The sequence below is a fragment of the Miscanthus floridulus genome, chromosome 1, assembly GCF_019320115.1.
Source record: "Miscanthus floridulus cultivar M001 chromosome 1, ASM1932011v1, whole genome shotgun sequence".
In the NCBI taxonomy this organism is placed as follows: Eukaryota; Viridiplantae; Streptophyta; class Magnoliopsida; order Poales; family Poaceae; genus Miscanthus; species Miscanthus floridulus.
The window spans coordinates 41,962,587-41,980,993 of NC_089580.1; positions in this window are offsets into that span (position 1 = coordinate 41,962,587).

The window sequence follows — 18,407 nt, forward strand, 5'->3', positions numbered from 1 at the left end:
GTGGGCCAAAGGAAGAAAAAGGCGAAGAGGCAACGACCAAGAAAGGGGGCGTAGCGGGCAAGGATCTAGACGACTGAAGGCCAAGGTGCTCCAACCGGACACCTACCGACTGAAGGACGACAATGATGACATTCTCACCAATGCTTGGAACAGCTATGTCATTTTTCTCCCCCTAAAATTCAGTCTTACCGTTGTTTACTTAGCGTTTGCTCCTATAAGAGCACCCCGACCAGAACACTTTTCAGCCTAGGGCGCTCGGGGGCTCCATGAGGGTACACTACTACCTATCTTTTTCATTTACTATCATATGGTGAAACTTCTTCCTACCTGAACAAAAGGGTAGTTCGTTCCTTTAAATTACCTTACGTAGCTTTGATTTAAAATATTCTAACCAATCGCACCCCGCCTCTACCTACGGTTACAAGCAGCTGAGCCCCGCGGGCCATGCCCTGGGCTCCTAAGGTTGCAGCCTATGGGATGAATGGGCAAGTACAAAAAAAGAAAGAATAAAAAAACAAAATTATGCTAAGGGAAAACTAAGGAACGGAAGGGATAAGTTTCCCCGAACGGAGTGACTCCATCATAAAAAACAAAACCGATTATAGTCATTGAGTACACAAGAACATTTTACACGGGGGCTTCCCCACAAATTTAAACTTTTTACATCTACTAAACTACTTATACTTTACAAGCTATTGGGGCTGCTCGGCGGCATCTGCTGTCGGTGCGATCGGTGAAGGCGTGGGCTGCTCACTCCCCGATAGGACAACGTTCGGCTTGGTTGAAGCCAGGGCGATGTCCACCTCTGACCTAGGCTTCGTGCCACCTGTAGGCTGGGCGATGTCCACCCAACGCACGCTTTCAGCCATGTCCTCATGGCGGGCATCCATCACCCACTGCGTAGAGACTTGCCCTACCACCATTCTTGCGTGCGGCAGCAGGCTCTCCCCGAGCGATTGGATATCCTCCGTGCTCAAGCCATCGGCGTACCCGCTACAGATAGTGGTGAAATCCAGGTTTGGGTGGTACATCACCACCGAAGTCAACACTCCCGGCGCTCTGTAGAATAGCCCGTGTGTGATAAGGGCTCGGACCTCATCCGGAACCTCTGCCAGCTGGATGGTGGGTGTGTTGGTACTTGGTGCCGACCCAAAGACCTCTGAGATGACAAGCTGGGCAACGTTGCAGATTTGGTCAAGTTCCCCTTGAGAGCACGTCGCTCCTCAAGGGACTTGGCTAGCACCTCTGCATTCTAGCCAAACGTCGCCTTGATCGTCTCTAGGTCCTGCTCCAACACCTTCACCTTTCCACCCAGCTCTACAAGAAGGGCGACAAGCTCATAGACAAGTTGAAGGAAGAAACCAACATGATGAAAAATAGAAAAGGTACGTATCGAGGTGGAAGTTCTCAAGGGTGGAGAACTCCTCCACCTGCCAGGCCACCTGCTCACGTAGCTAGGTGCTCACCTCCTCCATCCCCATCACCTGGCTCTAAAGCACGAGCATTTCCTGGTCTACCTCCGACCGAGCCTTTCGCTCTGACTCCAGGGCCTTTCACGCCAATTCCAAGGAGTCCCACTCTGACTTCAGGGCGTTCCGCTCTGACTCAAGGGTCTCCAAGGATTTTTGGAGTGCCGCCTCGGTGTCTGCTAGGGATTTCTGTAGCCCCACCTTGGTCTCTGCCTAGCGGGCCTTCACCGCCTCAAGCCCCCGCTCGGCAGTAGTCGCCCACTCCACCGCACGCTGCTCCTCCACCCACATGTGCGGTGGCCTTAGCCGCCTAGTCCTAGGACTCATGGCGGGTGGACTCCAGCTGATGCTCAAAATCGGCCATCTAGGCATGCTCCATCCAGAGGAAACAGGACTTGTGGGACGACATCTCCTTTAGACCCTACGAAAATGAAAAACAAGCATGCTGAGGCAACCAATAAGAGACTAAAGAGATCAAGGACAAACATGGGAAACTCACCTCTGTGGTGAGCTACAGGTCGACCTTGACCAACTGCTGGGTAGACTTAACCCGCTCCTGGGCATCCTCGAGCTTCACTGATAGCTGGGCGAGATCGGACTCCATGGCGAGTCCTTTCCCCCTAAGGATGTCCCAGAGCTAACACTCCTGGGAATCTCGAAGGATGAACCACACCTTTGATGGGTCCTCGGGGCAGGGCCACTCCAGGTCATCCTCCAGTAGCTCGCTGGAGGGTCCGGCCTCCGATCGAACCACCACCAGCTCCCACGATGGCACTGGCAGCTCCACCATGTCATCCACTTCATAATCGGATGGGATCTCCACCACCTCGGTTGCGTAGGCCATCGACGGCTGTTCTGACTCCGTCTCGGTTATGTCTTCCCCCAGCGCCTTCAGGTCCAATAGTGAGGGTGAGCCATGCAGCCCTTTGACCGACGAGGCAGGGAGCTCGGTCTCCCTCTCCCCTACCACCGCAGCCGGTGAAGGAGGGGCCACAAGGGACACCTCTGCCAAAGCCCTCATCATCACCACCAGGATTGCCGCCCGCACCGTCACAGCCACTGCCACCACACTAGCAACCGACCCAGGGGGCACCACCCCCAGAAGGGAAGGGCTCACCGCCACCACCCTGTTCCCCCGCCGCTCACCGTGGCACGCTGTAGGGTGGGCCTCCAAACCTCCTGCATAGGAGTTGGGGCAATGCTCAACCCCGTCATCGTCCAGCCGCTGACAAAAAGTGCAGGTCAGTCATATTCCAAAAAACTCAACAGCAAAAGATCAAAAAGAAACAAAGAAAAACATATCAGGAGGTAAGCAGCATGACTCTAAAACCAAGACCCAGCATCGACGGGCCTGCAGGGCGATGGCAGCTTGAAAGGTCCTAATGGCTAGAGGGGGGTGAATAGCCTATTAAAAAATTCTACAACAACACTTAACAAGCCGGTTAGACAATTATGAGGCGAAGCGAGTATTGCGCTAGCCTACTAAAAATGCAAGCCACCTACCATAATTCTAGTTTGTATAGTTTCTAACCACACAAAAACTATGACACTACACTAAGTTAATGTGCTCTCAAAGGCTAACTAAAGAGCCACACTAACCAAACTAACAAGCTCTCACAACTAGCTATACTAAAGAGCTTGACAACTAGTTTGTAGTAAAGTAAAGAGAGTGAGCAATTTGTTTATACCGCCGTGTCGAGAAAGGATCCAATCAATCATAAGAATGAATACCAATGAAGACCAATCACCTCGAAATCAAATGATGAACACAATGATTTTTTACCGAGGTTCACTTGCTAGCCGGCAAGCTACTCCTCGTTGTGGCGATTCACTCACTTGGGGGTTCACGCGCTAATTGGCTTCACATGTCAAACCCTCAATAGGGTGCCGCACAACCAACATAAGATGAGGATCACACAAGCCACGAGCAATCCACTAGAGTACCTTTTGGCTCTTCACCAGGGAAAGGTCAAGAACCCCTTACAATCACCACGATCGGAGCCAGAGACAATCACCAACCTCCGCTCGACGATCCTCGCTGCTTCAAGCCGTCTAGGTGACGGCAACCACCAAGAGTAACAAGCGAATCCCACAGCGAAACACAAACACCAAGTGCCTCTAGATGCAAACACTCAAGCAATGCACTTGGATTCTCTCCCAATCTCACAAAAATGATGAATCAATGATAGAGATGAGTGGAAGGGCTTTGGCTAAGCTCACAAGGTTGCTATATCAATGCAAGCCATGGGGCTTAAATAGAGGCCCCCACGAAATAGAGCTATTGTACCCCTTCACTGGGCACAACACGGGGTGACCGGACGCTGGACCTCAGCGTCCGGTCACGCAATGCGTGCCACGTGTCCCCTCTCTTCAAATACTCAATGCCCAATCTTAATAGTCATATGACGATCGAACGCTATAGCTCAAAGTGACCGGACGCTGAACCTCCAGCGTCCGGTCGTTTCCAGTAAGCATCTAGAGATGACTTTTCATGACCGGACGCGTCCGATCATGCTTGATCGGACACACCCAGCATCCGGTCACTCAGCGACTCCTCTATGCATGACCATGTCAGTGTGACCAGACACAGCCAGCTAGCATCCGGTCGTTTCAGCACCAGCATCCGGTCGATGATCGACGCTGCACTTTTTCTGCTGCTACTAACCAAATGTGCCGGTCCTTCAGAGACCAGCGTTCGGTCACTTACAGTGACCTCTATTTTTCTATCTAGGGCGCCGGTGGCACCGTCAGACTGTCCACACTCTACGAGCAGACACTCCGCCGGTGAAGTTCCTAACCCTTGCTCAAATGTGCCAACCACCAAGTGTGTCACCTTGTGCACATGTGTTAGCATATTTTCACAAATATTTTCAAGGGTATTAGCACTCCACTAGATCCTAAACGCATATGCCATGAGTTAGAGCATCTAGTGGCACTTTGATAACTGCATTTCGATATGAGTTTCACCCTCTTAATAGTACGACTATCGATCCTAAATGTGATCACACTCACTAAGTGTCTCGATCACCAAAACAAAATGGCTCCTACAATTTATACCTTTGCCTTGAGCCTTCTGTTTTTCTCTTTCTTCTTTTCAAGTCCAAGCGCTTGATCATCACCATGGCATCACCATCATCAAGATCTTCATTTGCTTCACCGCTTGGAATGTGCTACCTATCTCATGATCACTTGATAAACTAGGTTAGCACTTTAGGGTTCCATCAACTCACCAAAACCAAACTAGAGCTTTCACCGCTCCTGGACTATGACCCGTGCTCCCTCACTTCAGCCAGGGGTGGAGTTGTCCCAACCGGCTCCTTCCCGGCCTACGGGTCACCGCAACCTTTGACTCTAGACACGCCGATTGGAGCAGCAGGCGAGGCATCCTCCTGCTACAAGTCACACGCTGGCATCGGTCCCGGCAACGCACGGGTGCAAGCCCACTCCTCTGACCGCCTGGTCAGCTCGACCATGCCCACAGCAGGCGGGGACAAGACTAGCGATGCCACCGAGGGGCGCGGTGACCATGCCCGCTTTGCCTCCCTTTCGCCGATGGCGTCCATGCTCGTGGCACGCTTCCTCGGCACAAGAACCTCGGCGTGCCTCTCTGCCTCCTGCTCATCACTAGCAAACATCACCATAGGGCCGTGATGCTTTGCCGAAGTCAGAACGACCTCCTAGCTTTCCTCCTCCTCGGAGAAAACCATGTCATCCACCTCTATGGGATCCTCCAACTCGAGCTCTGACTCAACGTTGCTCTTATTTTCCCCGGCCTTCACGCGTCGGGCGATCTCCTTCTCCTTCTTATACCTCCACTGAGCCACCTCAGCTTTCTTCTTCTTCCTGGCATCTGCCGCCTCCGTCTAGGCGGCCTACCGTGCCACGCCCTCCGGCCCCTTTGGGAGGTGCGGTCGGGACCTGTAAGCATCAAGTCCCTACAAAAATAGGCGACTCAAAATAAAAAAGCACGAAAGCAGAGGGGAAAAGAACATGGAGTAAAAAGAGAAGAGCATACCAGTTTGGACACCACCGAGGCGTTGAGAGGTCTAGGCTTTCCATCATCCCTCTCTTTGGGCTTCAGCTGCAGCACCTAGTCGAGGCGACTCTAGACCTCGTCATTCGGCAGCTCATCTGGCAACGCACGATCAGGGTCCGATGGGCTGTCATACCTCCACATCGGTCGTGTCCTCTTCGCCAACGGAGAGACCCGATGGTGATAGAGGGTATGGAACACCCATACCCCATCAAGGCCGCACCGCACAAGCTTCTGGAGTTCCTCCTCGATGATCTCCACCTTCTTTTTCTCTCGATGGGAAGAGCCCAATGACCAACTATCCCGCTTCTCTGGCCTCCCACCGGTGAACACCGGGAATGGCGCCTCCACCGGGTTCCTAATATAAAACCACTCCCTATGCCACCCACGGTTGGAGTCGTAGGGGATGTACATGGGATACGAGCCTCCCTGAAAGGTCTTTGTTTGATTTTGGTAATTGAGTGACAACCTAGGTGGACTAATTGTATTTATGTGAGATACACAGGTGATTAGTCCACAAGTACATGTGTGTGAGCAACATATGCCATGAAGGTGAAAATGGTTTAGAGATGTTGCAAAGCTCACACATGTGATGATGAAGGAGCTTATTGCACATGAGACATGACACTGAGTCATGTGATCAAGGTGGAGAAGATCAAGACAAGACTTGGCTTGATGGACCGGTTGCAAGCGTGAAGGGCAAGTCGGAGGCTTTGGAGCGATGGACCGTGTGGCGGTGAAGCTTGAGCAAGACTTGGCGCCGATGGACGAAGGCAACGGTGAAAAGCAAGTGAAGTCAAGATCGATGAACCAATATGATCACGTGATGATATGAAGTGGATCATATCATTGTTGATCATGTTGGTGCATGTGTTGCATCGATATTGGAGGAGATGGAATGAAATACGCAAGGCAAAGGTATAACCTAGGGCATTTCATTTCACCGGTCATAGGTGTGTAGAGAAGTTGATGACCGGGTTTAGGATAGATAGTCGTACTATCAAGAGGGGCAAACTTATTTGCATATCGGTCATCTAGTGCCACTTGAGTGATCTAACTTTGCATCATTGCTAGGATCGAGTGGCGTGGCAAGTTGAGTGGCATATCCTTTGGAAAATGTTTGTGAAAAGCTAACACACATACACATGGTGGTGTACACTTGGTGGTGTTGGCACATTTGCAAAGGAGAAGAAGTTAGAGTTGTTGTGAATCAACTTAGAGAAGAGAAAAAGGTTTTTGGTGTACTCCGAACTATAGGATGGTCCTTGGATTGGAATACTACTTTGATCCATTGTGATTTGGATCAAGTATGCATGTGGGATGTGTAGCCCTCTGAGTAAGCTTTCCAAAATGTCCAAGATCATCGAAATCGGAGTTCGGAGCTAAGAGTTATAGCCGTTTTAGCGCCGAAAGGTCTGTGACCGGACGCTGCGCGAAAAACGACCGGACGCTGGATTCCAGCGTCCGGTCCAGCATCCGGTCAGTGCTTTTAGCATGTCCAGAAGCGACCGGACGCTGGGAGAGTCCGGTCAGTGATGACCGGACGCGTCCGGTCGCTGAAAAACGTCGCTGGAACCTCTCTGTTAGTGACCGGACGCCGGGTTTCAGCGTCCGGTCGTTATGACCTGCGCGTCCGATCGTCCCGAATCTTGCCCAGTGAAGGGGTAACGGCTAGTTTAGCCCATGGGGCTATAAATAGAAGTGGTGGCCAGCCTTGGGCTGCTTGCTGAGCACCCTCACGCCTATGTGGCTTGTGTAGGAGTGCTTGGATGCCCTCTAACTCACTTGTGCTTGCAAGAGTGCGAATCGATTGCGAGTGAGTGTGATTCTAGTGTGTTGCATTGTGAGATTGCATCGAGTGGCACTAGGTGATCGAGTTGCAAGCCAGTGGTGCTTGTTACTCTTAGAGGTTGCCACCTCCTAGATGGCTTGGTGGTGGTCTCCGTCGAAGCCCGCAAGAAGCTTGTGCGGTGCTCCGGAGAAGAGCTTTGTGAGGGGCATTGTGCTCGCCCCGCTGGGAGCCACGAAGAGCAACTCTAGTTGAGCATGTCATTGAGCTACCCTCACTTTCAGGGTAGGTTCTTGCGGTGCCCGATGTGCGGGCTTGGCGGGTGATGCCAATTAGCCACCGAACCACCAAGTGAGCGGTCGACACAACAGGGACGTAGCGTGTTGGCAAGCACGTGAACCTCGGGAGAAAATCACCAGTGTCAACCTTGTTCTTCCTGTTGGTTTGCAATCCCCTTACACAAGCTTGTGATTACTTTTATATATATTGTGCTTGTGTAGTTGCTCTTGTAATTAGTTAGCTTGTGTAGCTCACTAGTTACCTTCTTGCTTGTGTAGCATAGAAGTAGCTCCCTTGCGTGGCTAATTTGGTTTGTGTAACCTTGTTAGTCACTTTGCTTAGTTTGTGTAGCTAAGTATTTACGCTCTCTAATTTGGCATTGGTTGCCTTGTTATTGAGCATTGCTAGTGAGCTTAGTTGCCTTTGTGCTTTTGCTTACTAGCATGTGTAGGAGCTCCCTCATTGCTTGAAATACTAGTGACATAGGTTTGTGTGACCTTGCTCCTAGAATTGGTTAGGTGAGCTCTAGTTAGCCCGGCACCTTTGTTGCTTAATTAGTATCTTTGGAAGGTGCTAGAGAACATAAATAGAGGGGTGTAGTCTTGGCTAGACCAATAGTTTTAATTCGCACTTATTTCGGTTAGCCGACGTGATTAATTTTAGAAAGGACTATTCACCCCCCTCTAGTCCGCCATCTCGACCTTACAAGTGGTATCAGAGCCCGATCTCTTATTTGTGGTCTTCACCGACCCGAGAGGATGGCGTCTAATGGGCTAGATGTTTGTGAGGCACACATTTTTTATGGCACAAACTTTGCACTTTGGAAAAATCACATGCTTGATCATTTTCGTGCAAAGGGACCTAAATTTTGGTGGGTTGTCACTAGTGGTCTCACCCATGTCTTGGATCATAGAACTCTAACCAAAGCTCAAAGAGTCCTCTATGAATTTGATGCACATGCTTGTTGTTTTCTATTGGATGCTTTACATTTTGATTTGATGAAGCAAGTAAACTACAAGGGGACCGCTCGTGAGATATGGGAGTCCATCAAGGAAACCTTCGGTGATTCCTCCACATGGGATGATGGCAAATTCAAGAAGGAGGATGAGCCCAAGAAGGAGGTGCATGAGGGTGTCGAGCATGATCACAATTTGGTGATTGTGAAAGATTGCTCCACCTCACGGTCAAGTGATGATGATGATGATCGATCTACTACAAGTTCACTTGACAACGTTGATGATGATGCCACAAGTGTTGCAAGTGATGATGCTACCCCATGCACTACTTGATGGTGATGATGGTTCATGCTCAAGCCATGATGATGCTACTACAAGCCCAACCACCACACCACATTGTCTCATGTCACAAGGTGACACTAAGGTATCAAATGATGATGTGGTTGATCATGTTGATTCATATGATGAGCTTGTTAGTAGACTTGCTAGCATGACCATGTCTTTAGAAAATGAGAAAGCTAAAACATTGAAATTAGAAAATGAAAACTCATTTCTAAAGAACTCTTGTGAAGAACATAAGAAATTACTTGATGCATATAAATCTTCACTTGATGAGCTTAAATTGAATCATGAGACACTACTTGCATCTCATGATGAATTATTAGAACAACATGCTTCTCTCATTAAAGTATTTACAAAGAAACTTAAAAACAATGAGAGTTCATCACATGGGTCAATTGATCAATCACATACTATTGCTAACCCTTGTGATGTAGGCAAGAAGCATGTATCCACCTCTTGTGATGATTTATTAGATATGCCATGCTCTTCACAAATAGATGCTTGTTCTACTTCTATGTCTTGTGAGACTAACCTTTTGAAGGAGAACAATGAGCTCAAAAGTGAAGTGAAGAAATTGAGCAGTAAGTTAGAGAGGTGCTACAACTCAAAAGTCACCTTTGAGCACATATTGAAGACTCAAAGAAACTATGGTGACAAGTGTGGCCTTGGCTTCAAGAAGAAGATGACAAAGGGCGAAAGAAAGAGAGAAAGGAAGATGAAGAAGCTACAACAAAGAAAGCTCTCTCATACCATGTGCTACCGGTGTCATGAAGCGGGACACCTTGCAAATGGTTGCCCAAACATTGAGAAGCTCAAGAATATAAAAGAAGAAGAGAGGCTAAAGCATGTCAAGTGCTTCAAGTGCCGCACTTGGGGTCATCTTACCTCAATGTGCCCAACCAAGCAATTGGTGAAGCAACAAGTGAAGCCTCAACCAAAGCCACAAGTTGAGCGAGAGAAGACACCCCAAGAGCAAATCAAGATCAATCATGAAGATGGTGATTTGATGATAAAGAAGAAGAAAACAAGAAGGGGTGGAAAGGCAAGGCATCCAATGCAAACTCAAGATGCCAAGATGATGAGCAAGAATGAAGATGAGAAGAAAGATTATGCTCACATCAAGTGCTTCAAGTGTGGAAGTATGGGACACTTTGCCTCTAAGTGTCCTACCAAGCTTGAGAAGAAGGCTCAAGCAATCCATGAGAGGCAAGGCAATGAGAAGCACCACATGAGCAAAGAAGAGAAGGCTCAAGCAAAGAGAAAGTGCTACTCATGCCGGGAAAGGGGACACATGGCACATTCATGTCCCCTAGGTGATATTTCTAAGCCTACTTCAATTGTTGATAATAATGTGCTTAGAAAGGATGGCAATGGTACCTCATTGGTTGCAATTGCAAAACATCCCGCTATTCATACTAAGGCTATGCCTAAGTATGTTGCTCCTAACTTGAGAGGACCCAAACTTGTTTGGGTACCATCAAAAAGTGGATGATTGATTGTAGGTACCATCGGCATTGGAGACTTGATTCAATTGTGTTCATATTAATCATCATATGTTGAATCAAGCATTGAAGCTTAGTGCATATCTAACCCAATGCTAAATGAAAATTGAATGAAGTCCAAGTGCTACAACATACAAGTGTCATATTCAAGTTGTGGTGATTTATTGGAATATTTGATGACTTGCAAATAATTGAGTTGAAGCTTGCTAGTTGGATGATCATGAGCTAACCAAGGTATATCTCTTGTTGATCATTTCATTTGGGTGCATATGAGTTGATTGAATTGGATAAATATGCAATGTTGCTTGCTATGAGATGTTTGAATGGATAATTGCTTAGTAATCAAGTTTGGATTGATTTGTGTTGGATAAATTCATGAGATGACTTTTAGTAAGTGGTTTGAATGGATATATGTCTTATGGAAGTATTCAAACAAGTTAGTATCAAGTTTGATTCATATTTGATGAAGTATAGCTCAATTGTTGAAATCTATCCTATATTGCAAAATCTGAGCTAGCTGTGAACTTAGCCATGTTTGAGAAATCAAAACTTATTGGATTGGCATGAAAATTAGGTGTACATGCTCTAGACTTATGGTATAAGATGCTGTAAAATTTTCATGAGAATTGGATAAGAAATGCTTCAGTTTTGGAGTGGATCTTGTCAGCTATAGTGCAGCAGTTTTCAGCATGTAGCAGTGGTGGAAGAATTAAAATATGGCAGCAATCTAGAAGTCAAATGGAGCTCAAATTTTTACAGCTGCTAAGATAACTTAGTATTGCACACCTCCACCAAATTTTGTGGTATTTGGATTTGTACTTTGGGAGATATGCTTATTTCTTTGAAGGGTACAAAATCTGTCAGAAAAGTAACAATGTTGGATTGATCAAGAGTCACCTTGATTGAAAGGTCCTCAAGTTGGAAACATGTTTACAAGTGTTTGAGGTACCTAAGTTTGGTTTTGAGATGATCTAGAAGCATGACAAGATATGAGTACAAGGCCATTTGATTGTGAAGTGTACTTTGCACACATTCGGTACTCAAATTGAAAGATCAAGATCAAACTCAAGATGAAGTTGAAAGGTTAAGTTCTAGTGACTATTGGAAATCATTTGGTAGAAAGAAAAGAACTTAAACAAGAAGAAAGAAAAGGACTTAAAGAAGGAATCAAGTTCACTCATCAAGTTAAGTCCATCACTTGGATCAATCAATCAAGTTATTTCAAGTGAGTATCAACAATGGTTCTTGGAAAGAGGTCACTTCTCCCTAGTGTAGGGGCTTGCCGCCTATGTGTAGGTAAACCAAGTGTGGTACTTGGAAGGCTAACATGGAAGTGGTGATCCGAGGAACATTTAAGATGCTTAGTTGAAGCAATCAAAAGGGTTGATCAAGAAAAGCAAGCAACACCCAAAAGAGAGCTAATCATGATATTTCAAGTGGTATTCTCAAATTGATACTCTCATGCAAGCAAAGATCAAAAGATAAAGCAAGTCAACCACAACAAGAAAGTACACTTGATCATAAGTGGTATTCATTTCATATGGGTGAAGAATGAAATTCAACATGGTATCAATTGGTCTTCACCAAGCTTATAATTGGACTTCATATTGCTATTGGAGTAATGAATTGGAATCTATGTGACTATCCTCTACTCCAACATAGCAAAGGTATCATTGTAATAGTGCATGATCATTTCATCCCTTACTAGTATGCGGTTAGTGCATATAGTACATGCTTCATAGGATCATGCATAACAAATGAAATATTTAAATTCATAGCCTACCACTATTGTTTGAATGATTACTTGATCTAGTGGTTAGTACATGAATTTGTTCATGAGCTAGTGAACCCAAGTACTTGACTTAATTTGGATTGCTAACAAGTGACAAGTACAACATTGGCAAGATAACCCTTGCAAGAGGTGTGAAGAAGCTTGTCATTGGTTCAAACCGAACTTGGAAGCTTAGGCAAATCATTTTAGTTCAAGTCAATCATAGAAGCTCATGATAGTGATAAGAGTACAAGCACAAGACAACAATGCAAATGGATATCTAGTTTGTTTCAAATGGTATCTAGACTCAAGTATTTTATCAAGAATCTACAAATAATGTCTAGATCAACTCACAAGTGATATCCTATAAGTGGTACTCATGAAGATAGCAAATGTTCAAGAAATGGTCTTTATTGATAAATCAAACAAGTGGTTCCATACTAGAAGATTCTTTCAAATAGTATTCACTTCCTACAAGTGGTATCTATACATAGTATCAACCATGAAAGACGATGGTTCCACAAGTGATCCTCAACTTTAAGTGATCATCAAATGAAGAATGCATCCCTCACCTACAAGAGCTCAAGTGTATCAAATGGATGACCCATGCTATCACATAGGGGGAGGTGTCCCACAAATTGATCACAAGATCAAAAATCTTATGTGTGGTATCTCAAGAAGCCCTACACAAGCTACAAGTGGTATTTACAAATGGTGTCATTCCAATAATCAAGTGATGTCCATCAAAAATGCAAGATTCAAGCCTCAACCATCTACCCCAAATGCATACCTTTGCATCAATGAGAAGCACACCTTTTATGGAAATTGATGACAAAGGGGGAGAGATTGTACAAAGATATGAAAGCTTGATTGAATGGGGGAGAGATTGTACAATGGGAGAGATGAGATATAAAAGAAATAGAGGTTGGACATGGACAAAGAGGGAGCAACATTGAAGAAAAGAGATGGATCAAAATTCTTGGACAAGAGAAGCACACAAGTAGGGGGAGCAAGCTCATGAACTTTGATTGATTGCATTTGATATGTGCATATTCATGTGCTTGCTTGCATTGCATAAGTTTTCAAATTCAAATATGCATGCTTGTGTGGTGTATGCTAGTTGTAGAACTTGAACGATGATTTGATAACTAGCACACATAGGATGATAGCTAGACACTTGGTATGCTTTATAAGTAATGCTAGTACCTTGTTTTTAATGTTGATCTCAAGAGGTATCTAGTGATTTTATTTCCAAGTGACATCTAGCTAACCATGGTGCTAAGGATGAAGTTAAAGGTGCAACTCCGATTGGTATCACACTTCAAAGGTTTATTCTATACACCTTAGCATCATTCAGTAGTAATTACTCTCCCACAATTTCAATCTATGCATATGTGCAAGCTTCAAATTAAATACTCTAGCACATATGTAGGGGGAGCTAATACTACCATTTCGGGTTTGTGGTACTTGTCCAAAATTATTTTCACATGGTAAAATTGCTTGGGCAAGCAACATGAATCCAAAAGAGCTTAATTTCCATATCTTTATAGAGTTGTCATCAATTACCAAAAAGGGGGAGATTGAAAGGTCCTTGTTTGGTTTTGGTAATTGAGTGACAACCTAGGTGGACTAATTGTGTTTATGTGAGATACACAGGTGATTAGTCCACAAGTACATGTGTGTGAGCAACATATGCCGTGAAGGTGAAAATGGTTTGGAGATGTTGCAAAGCTCACACATGTGATGATGAAGGAGCTTATTGCACATGAGACATGACATTGAGTCATGTGATCAAGGTGGAGAAGATCAAGACAAGACTTGGCTTGATGGACCGGTTGCAAGCGTGAAGGGCAAGTCGGAGGCTTTGGAGCGATGGACCACGTGGCGGTGAAGCTTGAGCAAGACTTGGCGCCGATGGACGAAGGCAACGGTGAAAAGCAAGTGAAGTCAAGATCGATGAACCAATATGATCACGTGATGATATGAAGTGGATCATATCATTGTTGATCATGTTGGTGCATGTGTTGCATCGATATTGGAGGAGATGGAATGAAATGCGCAAGGCAAAGGTATAACCTAGGGCATTTTATTTCACCGGTCATAGGTGTGTAGAGAAGTTGATGACCGGGTTTAGGATAGATGGCCTGTACTATCAAGAGGGGCAAACTTATTTGCATATCGGTCATCTAGTGCCACTTGAGTGATCTAACTTTGCATCATTGCTAGGATCGAGTGGCGTGGCAAGTTGAGTGGCTAATCCTTTGGAAAATGTTTGTGAAAAGCTAACACACATACACATGGTGGTGTACACTTGGTGGTGTTGGCACATTTGCAAAGGAGAAGAAGTTAGAGTTGTTGTGAATCAACTTAGAGAAGAGAAAAAGGTTTTTTGGTGTACTCCAAACTATAGGATGGTCCTTGGATTGGAATACTACTTTGATCCATTGTGATTTAGGATCAAGTATGCATGTGGGATGTGTAGCCCTCTGAGTAAGCTTTCCAAAATGTCCAAGATCATCGAAATCGAAGTTCGGAGCTAAGAGTTATAGCCGTTTTAGCGCCGAAAGGTCTGTGACCGGACGCTGCGCGAAAAATGACCGGACGCTGGATTCCAGCGTCCGGTCCAGGTCGGTCAGTGCTTTTAGCGTGTCCAGAAGCGACCGGACGCTGGGAGAGTCCGGTCAGTGATGACTGGACGCGTCCGGTCGCTGAAAAACGTCGCTGGAACCTCTCTGTTAGTGACCGGACGCCGAGGTTTCAGCGTCCGGTCGTTATGACCTGCGCGTCCGGTCGTCCCGAATCTTGCCCAGTGAAGGGGTAACGGCTAGTTTAGCCCATGTGGCTATAAATAGAAGTGGTGGCCGGCCTTGGGCTGCTTGCTTAGCACCCTCACGCCTATGTGGCTTGTGTAGGAGTGCTTGGATGCCCTCTAACTCACTTGTGCTTGCAAGAGTGCGAATCGATTGCGAGTGAGTGTGATTCTAGTGCGTTGCATTGTGAGATTGCATCGAGTGGCACTAGGTGATCGAGTTGCAAGCCAGTGGTGCTTGTTACTCTTGGAGGTTGCCACCTCCTAGATGGCTTGGTGGTGGTCTCCGTCGAAGCCCGCAAGAAGCTTGTGCGGTGCTCCGAAGAAGAGCTTTGTGAGGGGCATTGTGCTCGCCCTGCGGGAGCCACAAAGAGCAACTCTAGTTGAGCGTGTCATTGAGCTACCCTCACTTTTAGGGTAGGTTCTTACGGTGCCCGACGTGCGGGCTTGGCAGGTGATACCAATTAGCCGCCGAACCACCAAGTGAGCGGTCGACACAACGGGGACGTAGCGTGTTGGCAAGCACGTGAACCTCGGGAGAAAATCACCATGTCAACCTTGTTCTTCTCGTTGGTTTGCAATCCCCTTACACAAGCTTGTGATTACTTTTATATACATTGTGCTTGTGTAGTTGCTCTTGTAATTAGTTAGCTTGTGTAGCTCACTAGTTACCTTCTTGCTTGTGTAGTATAGAAGTAGCTCCCTTGCATGGCTAATTTGGTTTGTGTAACCTTGTTAGTCACTTTGCTTAGTTTGTGTAGCTAAGTATTTGCGCTCTCTAATTTGGCATTGGTTGCCTTATTATTGAGCATTGCTAGTGAGCTTAGTTGCCTTTGTGCTTTTGCTTACTAGCATGTGTAGGAGCTCCCTCATTGCTTGAAATACTAGTGACATAGGTTTGTGTGACCTTGCTCCTAGAATTGGTTAGGTGAGCTCTAGTTAGCCCAGCACCTTTGTTGCTTAATTAGTATCTTTGGAAGGTGCTAGAGAACATAAATAGAGGGGTGTAGTCTTGGCTAGACCAATAGTTTTAATTCCACACTTGTTTCGGTTAGCCGACGTGATTAATTTTAGAAAGGACTATTCACCCCCCCTCTAGTCCGCCATCTCGACCTTACACTCCCACGCTTGGTTTTCTCTGCAGGGTGAAGCCCCCCACCGACATGACCTCGGATGGATTCCCCACCGGTAAAGCTCGCCCAGAGAACAGACGTCGAAAGAAGTCCACGTGCGGCTCCATCCCATGGAAGGCCTTGCAGACAGTGATGAAACCGGTGATATGCAGCACCCCTATCGGATTGAGGTGCTATAGCTCTAGACCCCACTCATTGAGGAGCCCGTGCAGGAACCAATGCACAGGGTATCCTAACCCACGCTCATGGAAGGCAAGAAAAGAAACCACCTCGCCGACCTGAGGTTGTAGAAACTCCTCCCTCCTGGGAGCCCTCCAGTGCGCCACCTCCTTCGGTGGTAGAAACCCCTTCATGGTGAAGGCCTTCAGCACCGAATCCCTCATGGTGGATGACCTCTAGTCCAACATCTTGCTCTGGGTTCACGAAAGGATTTGTGAGTTTTTTCCTCTTCCTCTCTCTCTCTCTTTTTCTTTCCTAAGAACCGTCGCGGCTCTCAAATACGCTCTCGGCAAGAAGGAAAATAAGAGGAGGCGGAAGATGGGGAACATGCGAAGGAACAGGGCGAAAAACCTTCTCCCTTCTCCTACTTAAGGAAAAGGGCGCAATAGTTGGGGAAGGCACACCGATCGGGGAAGTTGAAAAACCTCTTGTACCCCATCTTTCTCCTTCTCGTTTGTAACCTCACTTCAAACTTTCGATCACCTAGGCTCAGAAATAAAGTCATCAGACTGACTCAAACTGGACGTAGGGCACGTTGCCTGAACTAGTATAAACCCTGTGTCATTGAGTGCTAGGTCACCTCCGATCACAACGTGCAGGCAAAACTATAAATATTTACTTGTTGGTCACTTTCTGCACGACACATAACTTCAGGACTGTTCAACTCAGTGGTGTTGTCTTTGTCGTCATAATCCAACTCATCTTGCACCTGATGGCCACAAACACACGATGGTAAGCAAATAAAAATTTGGTCCAAGTGAGGCAGGATGGCAAGACAGATAAATAGATTAGTTAAAGGTATTCATATATGAGTGTAGTATGTACCTGATCAAAATCACTCTCATCGTCTTCATTTTCTTCCCACCTCGACAGCAAGACTGATATCATCATCCAGGGTGGTGTCCATTGCATCGACAGAAGGCTGCACCGACAGCAGCATTGCTGGCCTGCCACATCATGAAAGTCTGTGATGAGCTTACCTATGGAGGCAAGCTGGTCAAAGAGCTGGTTGGAGATGGGGCCGAGGAGATGCTCAATGCCCTTCTTCTTGTCAGGGTTCTTAACATTGTCATTCTTGAGGGTGGCGAGCACCTCGTCCGTGGCCCCCGTGAGCACGTCGAGCGGCTGGCCGCTGAGCTACTGCTGGATGAGGTTGAGCAGGGCCTTGTAGATGGCGCTCGTCTCCTTGGTCTGAGGCTTGTAGATGGCATCGTCGGTGAGGGAGAGGACACTGATCCCCCAACCGGAGGTGGCCCATCGCCTACGCTTGGTGTCATGGTGGGGGAGGCCAGTGTCGGCTGCGTCATGCTTGGCTTTCCTAGTGCGTGACCTGGAGAGCTTCTCCTCGAGCTCGGGCGGTGGCTTGTTCTGGACGGCGTGGTTGCCGAAGGACGTGGGGTCGATCCTGTTCCACAGTGTCTCGAGCTCACCGCTGGGCTCATGGGTGTCGCGGGGACGGGAGTCGATGGTGAGGACGAGGCTAGCGTTGGTGCGGTACTCGTACTGCTTGAAGCGTGCGTGCACCTCGGTGACAAGTTACCGAACCAGAAAAAAAACTAATTAGAGGCAATGGGAAACCTAGGGATCGAAGAGGAGGAGCGGCAGGGGGTAGAGAGCAGAGAGGAGTACCTTTAGGGGCGCGGCAAGGGGAGGAATCGTCCTCCTCGCGCTCTCTCGGCGGAGGAGGATCATCTCATCGGCCTCCCATCGACGCGTCAGGAGGGTATGTGGAGGCTTTAGGGGTTTCCTTGTTTTTTTAATTTAGGCCCAGTTCGGTTTTGCCTTGATTTATGATTTTGATCTGATGGAGATGGATGCAGAATTGCGGATGCGGCAGACCGCCGGAGAAGGGGAGAGAGAGGGAAGAGGCCAAGAGAGATGCGTTGCGTAAAACCGACTTAGAGCATCTCCAAGAGATATGCTATCTTTGTTCTGTATGGTATATTTAGATTTTTATAGGAAAAATTGAACTTCAACAGATATCTTATTTGGTTTTGTATAATAGCAAGTATGCTATCCTTGAAATCTCGTTGGGCATAGATAGCAAGCGAACCTGGCTCGCCATCTTCCAAAATAGCTGGCCACGGTGGATGCCCCGCACGCGC